The sequence below is a fragment of the Salvelinus sp. IW2-2015 genome, linkage group LG7, assembly GCF_002910315.2.
Source record: "Salvelinus sp. IW2-2015 linkage group LG7, ASM291031v2, whole genome shotgun sequence".
NCBI classification, from domain to species: domain Eukaryota; kingdom Metazoa; phylum Chordata; class Actinopteri; order Salmoniformes; family Salmonidae; genus Salvelinus; species Salvelinus sp. IW2-2015.
The window spans coordinates 18,230,712-18,241,452 of record NC_036847.1 but is presented as its reverse complement, the minus strand read 5'-3'; the positions used below and the strand labels follow the sequence as shown (position 1 = coordinate 18,241,452).

Sequence of the window (10,741 nt, the reverse complement as noted above, 5' to 3'; positions counted from 1 at the left end):
CACGTACTGCCTACCTACTTCTGCTTAACACCCGATTCTGCATATTGCAAAACAGGCCTACATTTCATGCATTTGGTGACATATTAATTACTTTAAATAAACATTTTTATTTTCATTCTTAATTATCTATAAAGCATAAAAGAATGATACAATTTGACAAAATGTTCTAGGCTATAAATGAAAAAAACTATTTGTACCACTTTGACGATGAATGGAAAAACTCCTCCTGCTCCAGTACTCCCACTATCTGGGTCAGCGGTCAGTGATGTCATCGGAGAACTGGGTTGCATAACAAAAATATCAGTATCAAAACCATTGTCATAATGTGTTGTACATCAGTTGTCAAACCTGAGTGTATATTGGGCTCCATGTCTTATAAGAGTTGAATATTAGAGGGCTGCTGGACACCCAGCTGGTCTGTGGAGACAACAACGCCCAAGGAGAGCCAGAGCCAGGGGTTCAACACAGCAGGAGGAGGTGGGAGACAGCAAGTCCCTGGCCTACAACAACCAGATACAGGAAGTGACATCAGAACCCAGTATAGGGGAAGGCCAACCGCAAAATACAAGGAGGCGGGCCTCCGAGGTAACCAGGAGACGTCTGCAGCACGGAGGAGGGGGGCCGACAGAGAATGGAGGGCCAGGTGTGTGTGGGGAATGGTAGGATGTCATTTTGGATTTTGTTTAATTCTATTATTTCTGTTCAAGTTTTTTGATAATACGTAACAGGAGAGGCATAAACTGCCAGTTACTCATACAGTGCAAAACAGTTCCTATGTGCTTCCGTGAACAAAGAAAAGAAAAGACGGTGTCCAACCAAAGTTATTTCTTATAGTTTAGGAAAAAATACTTTCTCTGGAGTTCCCACCTTTGTAGTTATAGTATCTATTGACACTTGCTGAATAGAATTTGGCGCTCTGAGTCAGTTGAGCGATACAGTATACCACTAAAGCATGATKAGTAAAATGAGATGCATATCTTATCCAACAATGCATGGTCTTGGCTTCCTGAAGGGTTAAATAGATAGAAGGCTTGGGTGACCCTATGTTATTACTGTAGCAGCCTGAGCCTTAGTGAATAGCAGAGTTGAAGGCTCACACATGAGTAGGGCACGGAAGCTCCATTGTACTACACTAAACATACCTAAATTCAAGTGTTGTATGCATGTATGTACTTTACGAGTGTATGCATGTGTGTGTGTGTGTTTAGGTGTGTGTGCGTGCGCGTGTGTGTGCGAGTGTATACATGCTTGTGTGTGTGTATTTTAATCCATATTTCTGGGTGTGGAAGGTGTGTGTTTGGAGGAGCGGTGCCTCAGTGGGAGCAGGAGGTCATCCCCCAGGGTGGTGTTGTTACCTCCGTACCCAGAGAGGGAGAGGGACAGAGGAGCCCAGGGGCCCGGGGCCCTTCTTTTTCTTTGAAGGAGTCACTCCCCTATACCAATGATGTGACATTTTAAGACAATTCAACATAGGTCTTGATTAAATATTTAGAGTATTAACCTCCTATTGTGAGAGTAGAGGATGGCAACGGATCTACGACAAGACTGGAGGACTTTAAACTCAAGTGGTCCGAGACCAAATCTCCTGTCTCCTACTACAATTTCAAAGAAGGTAGCTGTACTATACAAGCTCATGTGGTTCACCCCTCAGAGGTATCAATACAGTGACAGTAACATTACATTTTAATTCAGTCTTGATTATTTCTAAATAAGCACCAAATATATATCTGGGTTCAGTGTTTGAAATGTTGTGTCTTTTGTGGAGGACAACAATAGGAAGGAGAACGGTTTTGAATATGTCATCATGTTGTAGGTCAGCGTTTCCCAAGCTCAGTCCTTGAGACCTGGGGGTGCACATTTTGGTTTTTGCTCTAACACTACACAGCTGATTCAAATGATCAAAGCTTGATGATTAGTTGAATAAATCAGCTGTTCAGTACTAGGTAAAAACCAAAACGTGTACCCCTTGGGGTCCTGAGGACCGAGTTTGGGAAACCCTGTTGTAGGTAAACAGCTTCTGTACCAGATCCCCAACAACAAGGTGCTGACCACTAACATCGTCCTCCTTAGCAACCTAAGGGAGTATGATTGCATCAGCAGCAAGGTCAACCACAGTCCAGGACTGAGGTGAGGCATCTGAGACAAAGAGGGTGCATCGGCCTCTCACAGTACAGTCGAAGATATAAGATAGGTTTAATTTTCACAAATACATGTGCCACAATGGTGCACTTTGGCAGTTTACATGAAAGAAAACTGAATTTCAGTGCAGCTTACATAAAATAAAGACCATTAACATGATTAAAAGAGTCGCCCATTAATAAAAACATTTCAATTTGAACACTTACCCCATCTAGTGTTCATTTAAAAACATAACTAATGATGCTATTGGCCTTTTTGTAATGTTTTTCTMTTTTTTTTGCAAAATATGGTTTAATAAGATGCCTAGAAACTGTCTCTCCAAAATAAATCTCAGATCACGCTTGTAGGCGATGTCATGGACAGATAGTTAAGCTCGTGCAGAAACACGTCTTTGGGTCTAACAGTTGTGTCTCGCCAAAATCTGTATGTGCAGGCCATGAAATCAAGGCACTCCTTCGATATAAAGTATTTTTTTTACAAAAATGAAAACGTGTCAGTTTGTCAATAATGGGTTGTGCCTTGAGAAATTGAGAAAATGAACAACTAAGGACACATTTTTCACTTCTCTCATTGACACCCCAAACCCGGGTCTGTCAAGTCTGCTTCGTGAGGCAGCGTTCCCGGAAGTATTAGCCTGTGGTCACTGTTCTATATTAACTTCTAAGTAAAAAAGAAAATATTTACTTCCCTATGGTGTCGTCTTTCCTAGAACCGTTTTTAAATTTGAAAAAGTAGACTATCCCTTTAAATAAGACAGTTTAACTTCCTTTCATCTAACAGCTGCTTCTGTGCCTTGTAGGAGGTTGAAAATTGAGGAGTTTTCCCCCGCTACCTTCCACATGGAAGTGAGGGATGAGAGAGAGGTTTTCTTTGCCCAGAGGGAAGGTAGAAATGGGCCCGGGTCAAATATARCGCCTCCAGTTACACGATGATGCGCCAATAACAGCACACTACAATACAGAACTAGATTCTGTAGGGGGCTAGAGTTGAAAAAGGAACTTGTGCTTCATGGAAGAGACAATGAAAGCAAATTATGAAAACAAATCATTCGTAACTGACAGGTTTGAGTGACACAATAGTTGTCCTTGTGATTTTAATGTATTATTATTATTGATTTTATGTTGGAAAGTTACGGTACATACTGTAGAGTACAGAAAATCAGTTCCCAGCAGGCTAGTGTGATAAAATCACAAGAGAAACCTGCTCTGTTGCCATAGAGACATGTCGGCAGAGGGCAGGTCTGAGACACAGAGAGAGCTACACAGGGAGAAGCCATGACACCCACAGTCCTTTGAAAAGTCCCTACCGCCTCGCCTCAGAAGGATTTCCACCATTATGTCTCTCCAAATTTCAAACCTGTTTATTTWTTTWTTTATTTAACCTTAAATTTAACTAGGCAAGTCGTTAAGAACAAATTCTTATTTACAAGACGGCCTACCAAAAGGCAAAAGACCTTCCGCGGGGACGGTGGCTGGGATAAAAAAAAATATGTATAATTTAAAAAAACATATAAATATAGGGCAAAACACGCATCACGACAAGAGAGACAACACAACACTACATAAAGACAGACCTAAGACAACAACATAGCAAGGCAGCAACACATGACAACACAGCATGGTAGCAACACAACATGGCACAAACATTATTGGGCACAGACAACAGCACAAAGGGCAAGAAGGTAGAGACAACAATACAGCACGCAAAGCAGCCACAACTGTCTGTAAGAGTGTCCATGATTGAGTCTTTGAATGAAGARATTGAGATAAAACTGTCCAGCTTGAGTGTTTGTTGCAGCTCCTTCCAGTCGCTAGCTGCAGCGAACTGAAAAGACGAGCGACCCAGGGATGTGTGTGCTTTCTTCAGTAAGAAGGTTTGTTAGAGAGACAGGGGTTGAAGAAAGCATGACACAGTCAGTTCTCCCACTTAACACCAAAGCACAAATAGACTTATGACTCAGCTGCCGTAGAAGAAGGAAGCAGTATAATTTGCAATGTTCATCATGTTTCTTCATAAAAGTAGAAACATACATGCAGTTTATAATAACTTTAATTAAAGTTAAGTTACAAGGATGACAGTGATGCATCTGCATATCGTTATCAACTGAAACAGCATATCTCAAGACTACAGCAAAATGACAACAATCAGGTGAAATATAACACGCAGGTATCACAAAGTAAACAAATCCAAAGATACTGTACCACCATCTGTGTGAGACCCCCATGTGATTGAGTGAGCCAGTGAGATATACTGCCTGGAGAACAACAGAACAGAGCTGCATTTGCCAGTGCTCTTCCCATTGCTTTGTGACATAAATAAGTCATTATTATGACATATAGGTAATGTAGTCAGCACAGGTGCTATTACTAATTCATCAGTATAGGTGACATATACAGTTGAAGTCAGAAGTTTACATACACCTTAAACACATTTAAATATATTTAAACTCAGTTTTTCACAATTCCTGACATTTAATCCGAGTAAAAATTCCCTGTCTTAGGTCAGTTAGGATCAGCACTTTATTTTAAGAATGTGAAATGTTAGAATAATAGTAGAGAGAATTATTAATTTCAGCTTTTATTTCTTTCAYCACATTCCCAGTGGATCAGATGTCACGGCCGTCAAATGAAGAGGACCAAAGCGCAGCGTGGTGAGCGTACATATTCCTTTTATTTAGGATGACGCCGACAAAAACAATAAACAACACAAAAACAACCGTGAAGCTTAAGGCTATAGTGCCACAAACAAAGACAACTTCCCACACTGAAAGGAGGGAAAAGGGCTACCTAAGTGTCAGGACCCGGTGAGAGAAACAGTCACTAATAGTCGGCAGAACCCAGAAGATGAGGCAGACTCAGCAGTACTAGAGATGGTGGTTTAATAAAAGGACAAGATCTTCAGGCAAAGAATATAAATCCACCACGTCCAAAAATAAAGCCAAGAGGCACAAAATGGATATCCTCCAAAATACAAAGAAACTCCACAAAGTGGTAAAAACAGCAGGGAAAAACAAACCTCAAAAGACTACTCAAAAATACACAAGCACTAAACCAGAGAACCTCTGGAAAATCCAATAAGAGAAATATATGTTAACAACAAGGCTGGGGCTGGGTGCTAACATACAAACACTGAGCAAAGAACTGAGGAACACACAGGGTTTAAATACTAACAAGGGAACGACACACAGGTGCAAACAATAATTAGAGCAAGGAAAAAACAAAAGGTACAAAAAAGGTGCAATGGGGACATCTAGTGACCAAAACCTGAACAGTCCTGGCCAAAACCTGACACCTAAGTATGGTTCCCAATCAGAGACAACGATAGACAGCTGTCCCTGATTGAGAACCATACCCGGCCAAAACATAGAAATACAAAATCATAGAAAACATAGAATGCCCACCCCAAATCACACCCGGACCAAACCAAAATAGAGACATAAAAAGGCTCTCTAATGTCACGGTCGTCGTAAGGAGGAGACCAAGGCGCAGCGTGATAAGAGTACATAACTCTTTTAATGAACGAAGAATACTTAACAAACTAACAAAACAACAAAATGAACCGTGAAGCAATATGTCTAGTGCAAAACAGGCAACTAAACATAGAATAACAACCCACAAAACCAAAATGGAAAATGTCAACCTAAATAGGATCCCCAAACAGAGACAACAATAAACAGCTGCCTCTGATTGGGAACCAATTCAGGCCACCATAAACCTACATATACCTAGACATACAAACATACCCCCATAGATATACAAAAACCCTAGATAGGACAAAAACACCTAGACAATACAAAACCTAAACCAACCACCCTTGTCACACCCTGACCGAACCAAAATAATAAAGAAAACAAAGATAACTAAGGTCAGGGCGTGACATCAGATGTTTACATACACTCAATTAGTATTTGGTAGCATTGCCTTTAAATTGTTTAACGTGGGTCAAACGTTTTGTGTAGCCTTCCACAAGCTTCCCACAATAAGTTGGGTGAATTTTGGCCCATTCCTCCTGACAGAGCTGGTGTAACTGAGCCAGGTTTGTAGGCCTCCTTGCTCGCACACGCTTTTTCAGTTCTGCCCACAAATTTTCTATAGGATTGAGGTCAGGTCTTTGTGATGGCCACTCCAATACCTTGACTTTGTTGTCCTTAAGCCATTTTGCCACAACTTTGGAAGTATGCTTGGGGTCATTGTCCATTTGGAAGACCGATTTGCGACCAAGCTTTAACTTCCTGATTGATGTCTCGAGATATTGCTTCAATATATCCACATAATGTTCCCTCCCTCATGATGCCATCTATTTTGTGAAGTGCACCAGTCCCTCCTGCAGCAAAGCACCCCCACAACATGATGCTGCCACCCCCATGCTTCACGGTTGGGATGGTGTTCTTCGGCTTGCAAGCATCCCCCTTTTTCATCCAAACATAACGATGGTCATTAAGGACAAACAGTTCTATTTTTGTTCCATCAGACCATTTCTCCAAAAAGTACGCGATCTTTGTCCCCATGTGCAGTTGCAAACCTAGTCTGGCTTTTTTATGGCAGTTTTGGAGCAGTGTCTTCTTCCTTGCTGAGCGCCCTTTCAAGTTATGTGTATATTGGACTCGTTTTACTGTGGATATAGATACTTTTGTACCTGTTTCCTCCTGCATCTTCACAAGGTCCTTTGCTGTTGTTCTGGGTTGATTTGCACTTTTCGCACCAAAGTACGTACATCTCTAAGAGACGGTGTCCTCTTTTCTGAGTGGTATGACGGCTCCGTGGTCCCATGGTGTTTATACTTGCGTACTATTGTTTGTACGATGAACATGGTACCTTCAGGCGTTTGGAAATTGCTCCCAAGGATGAACAAGACTTGTGGAGGTCTACAATTTTTTTCTGAGGTCTTGGCTGATTTCTTTTGATTTTCCCATGATGGCAAGCAAAGAGGCACTGAGTTGGAAGGTAGGCCTTGAAATAAATCCACAGGTACACCTCCAATTGACTCAAATGATGTCAATTAGCCTCTCAGATGCTTCTAAAGTGACATCATTTTCTGGAATTTTCCAAGCTGTTTAAAGGCACAGTCAACTTAGTGTATGTTAACTTCTGACCCACTGGAATTGTGATACAGGTAATTATAAGTGAAATAATCTGTCTGTAAACAGTTGTGGAAAAATTACTTGTGTCATGCACAAAGTAGATGTCCTAAACCGACTTGCCAAAACTATAGTTTGTTAACAAGAAATTTGTGGAGTGGTTGAAAAACTAGTTTTAATGACTCCAACCTAACTGTATGTAAACTTCCGACTTCAACTGTAACTACAATGGTTACTATTGAGATATTCTTATAAGATATTCAAAAACGCACGCACACATCTGACTTATCTTGTTGCAGGCACGTGGGAATAATGCGATAACGTCAAAGAAAAAAGAAACCCACACACTGCTCTTGCTCATCATTTTTTAAATCCAAGATTACATGAGATATTCTAAAAAGACCATTGCGTTGCTACTAGGTATGTGTGATGAGGAGATGAGCGTGTTGATCTGTAAACCCATGGGCCTTCAGCAGGGGCGGGCATCTTCCTCCTGAAGAACCAGGTTGATATCTCAGCCTTTAGACTCAAGCTGCAGAACATCGCAGAGAGTCAATGCAACAGGAAGCTGCGTTTTCGCCTGCCCCAGGCATGCATCGTGCAGCGGTGGGTGAACACTAGGGCTGTGAACACTACTCTATTAGGACATTCAATACTCTGTCTGCCATAAGGAATTGCAGATGATATGATCATATCATAGAGATAGATAGAAGACATCTTTGTAGCTGAGCCATTATAGCGTCTGTGAAAGCATGGGCAGCGCCATTAAGGCAATCTCCAATTTGAAGTAGTCAATTTTCTTCTTCACGATTGGCTGATCCCTCCTGATGACTCGGTTGGACATGACTCCAACAAGGTCACCAGGAGGGATCAGCCAATGAAGTTGGAAGTCCCACTCAGTTGACTACTTTGAAGTGGTGGATGTCCTTATTGGCGATGTCCTCAATGGCCACTAGAGGTCTCTATCATTTTCTATGGATCATATCCATTCGAGAATTCGTGTTTAATTCAATGTGGTTATACTGTAGTACTCCGCGGCAGCCAAGCAGCTTGTATAAACCAAATTTAAGAAAAGTGTTTGAAAATTCTCCATGAATTGCAAAGTTGCCAGTGTCAACCAGAATCCGATATGTTATTCCATTTCTTACCAACAGAGGGAATACAAGATCTGTTTTTAAAAGAAATGTACTGTAGATGCAATGCTTTGGGCCTGTATTCAGAAAGATTCAGAGTATGTGTGCTGGTCTAGGATCAGTTTAGCTTATAGATCAACATGAATAAGATTATATGGACTGGCTTGATCCTAGATCAGCCAAGTGGATTATAATGTTTAATAACTCATGTTTCCTCAGGTATGTCCAGAACACTCTGCTCCTGAAGGCGAGAAAGTTTGACGTGTGCTTTTATTTCCTCATTGCCTGCGCCACACTCACACACCTGTTCTTTCGCCATGGTTACCTGCACTTCCTGTGACCTTTATGACCCCAACTCCCACAACAGCTCTTCCCATTTGACCAATAAGATGAGTAGAAAAAAGACGCTTCTCTTGCTCAGCTTGCAAAATTATTTTGCATCCCTTGACCTGCAAGTTTAGTAATATAATCTGAGATTCACTATTTCAGAATCAGGTTGTCAACAGATGCATCGCCATAGGATACTGCATGAAAATAGACCAGAAACCAGGTCATAAAATAATGGTACCAGTCCACTTTCAACAACTCTCTCTCTCTGGCCCATTCATGTGTATCTTGATCCCCCTGCTGTTTCCCCACAGTACAAGCAGAAGAAAAACCCTCTGTACAGTGTGCTGAAGGAGGAGACCGTCTGGTTCATGGACTGATTTAACACCTACATCAATGACAAGCTCAGGGTTGACAAGGGTCTGCCTAGGGACTGGGTGCTGGGTACTTTGACCTGATTGGCTGACTTCATGATTGACGAGAACTTTAAGGCTAATTGKTTTTTAATATACAGTGTGTGTGTGTGCGTTTCAATGTATTAGTGAGCGATTGGTGAAATTAACAGCTGAAGTACTTGCTGTGTCTTGGTCTGTCCTAATCTAGGTTTGGCTGTTGAAGATGAACTGTAACCCAGCCCACCACACCAACTGCAAGGTCCTGAAGGAAGTGATTCCCAGTACTGTTGAGGAGACTTCGGGTGAGCACACACTACCTTAACAGTTCTGTTGGATTATATGACCTAAATAATTTCTCCTCAAATGCAGCTGATCTCAGAAATAAACTAATTTMATTTCGTAATTCATGATAGCGAGATGATTTGTTGATGTGTCCCCAGTTCCCCTTTCATTTATTAGTTTGCCCGTGTGGCTGCTCTCTGTTTTTCTGTTGGAGTGTTGAAAATAGCCTAATGTGTAATACTGTAGCTACCACCCAGCTGTTGGTTATTCAGGGCTTACTGCCTTATGCCTTATCTCCTGCATGTCTGACTCTGGAGATCTTCAGCAAGTGTCACTGTTGGCTGAAGCTGCTGCCACTGGCCAGTAAAAGGAACTTTGTGCTACTGTATAATGAGGAGACTGCCCCTGTCCCTGCTCTYAGCCGCAGGAGCAAAACAGCAGTACACTTCCAAGCCCAGCGTTCAAATAGTGCCTCCACCCAAAAGCTCTCCACCACCAGCAGGACTCAGAAGGCCGAGTCTGTAGCATCAGTGTCTGGGGAGGTCATTGTAGAAACATAGTTTCTCCTACAGTCATGATGGCTGTCTCTGAATCCCTCACTGGCACTGATACCACTCAACCCCCGCCGCCGACCCTCCTGTCCCTGTCACTACACTTAATGATCCATCCCTGCAGGCTGCTMCCAACCAACCCACAGGCCCAGCAGGCACCCCCAGAGCCCATCCCACACCAAAACCCAGTACTCGGCCCCCCAAGCGAGACCGCACTCAGCTGGAGCTCCGGCTCAGCAATTTCTGGCAGTGGCTCCCGGGGGAACACGCAACACTGCAAGCCCCTAGACCTCTTGCAGGTGAAGAGCACCTTCATGACCCTTTCCATCCCGGCTCTGAGCGAAGGCTTTCACCTCTCTGTGTGACGCCTGCCAGTCACCAAAGCCTGCCCCCCCCCCCCCCCCACCCCGACCAGGCCCAACCCTTCTGCTACTCCCTAAGGCCCATCCAGTTCCACCTGGCCCAGCTCGGCACCAGCTGCCCCGTGTGGACAGACAAACAGGAGAAGGAAGGGGGGCAGGGAGGAGAGGGGGGCCAGGAGCCAGGTGAAGACACACAGAGCTCAGCCAAGGAAGAGAAAGATGAGAAAGAGCACACGGAGCTGTGATATATTCACACTGAGACACTCATTTTGGTTAGTTGGCAGCAATATGGAACCTCGCCATGAAAGGAATCCCGCTTAGCTTTTCATTACAGAAAACCCCTAGATCATGTATGAAAATAATAAAGTATGTTTATCCTCTGACCAAAACAGATGATTCTGTCTTTGACGCTTTGCATTTTGAGGTGGCTTCAACAATACAATTGCACGATCAGTATGACAACTGGTCCTAGCAC

General features: G+C 42.7%; 1 pseudogene; it reads left to right on the top strand.

The window, feature by feature from the left end:
* Nucleotides 1–211: 211 nt before the first annotated feature.
* LOC111966936 (protein polyglycylase TTLL10-like) lies at nt 212–10,511 on the top strand (annotated as a pseudogene).
* The last annotated feature ends 230 nt before the right edge of the window (nt 10,512–10,741 follow it).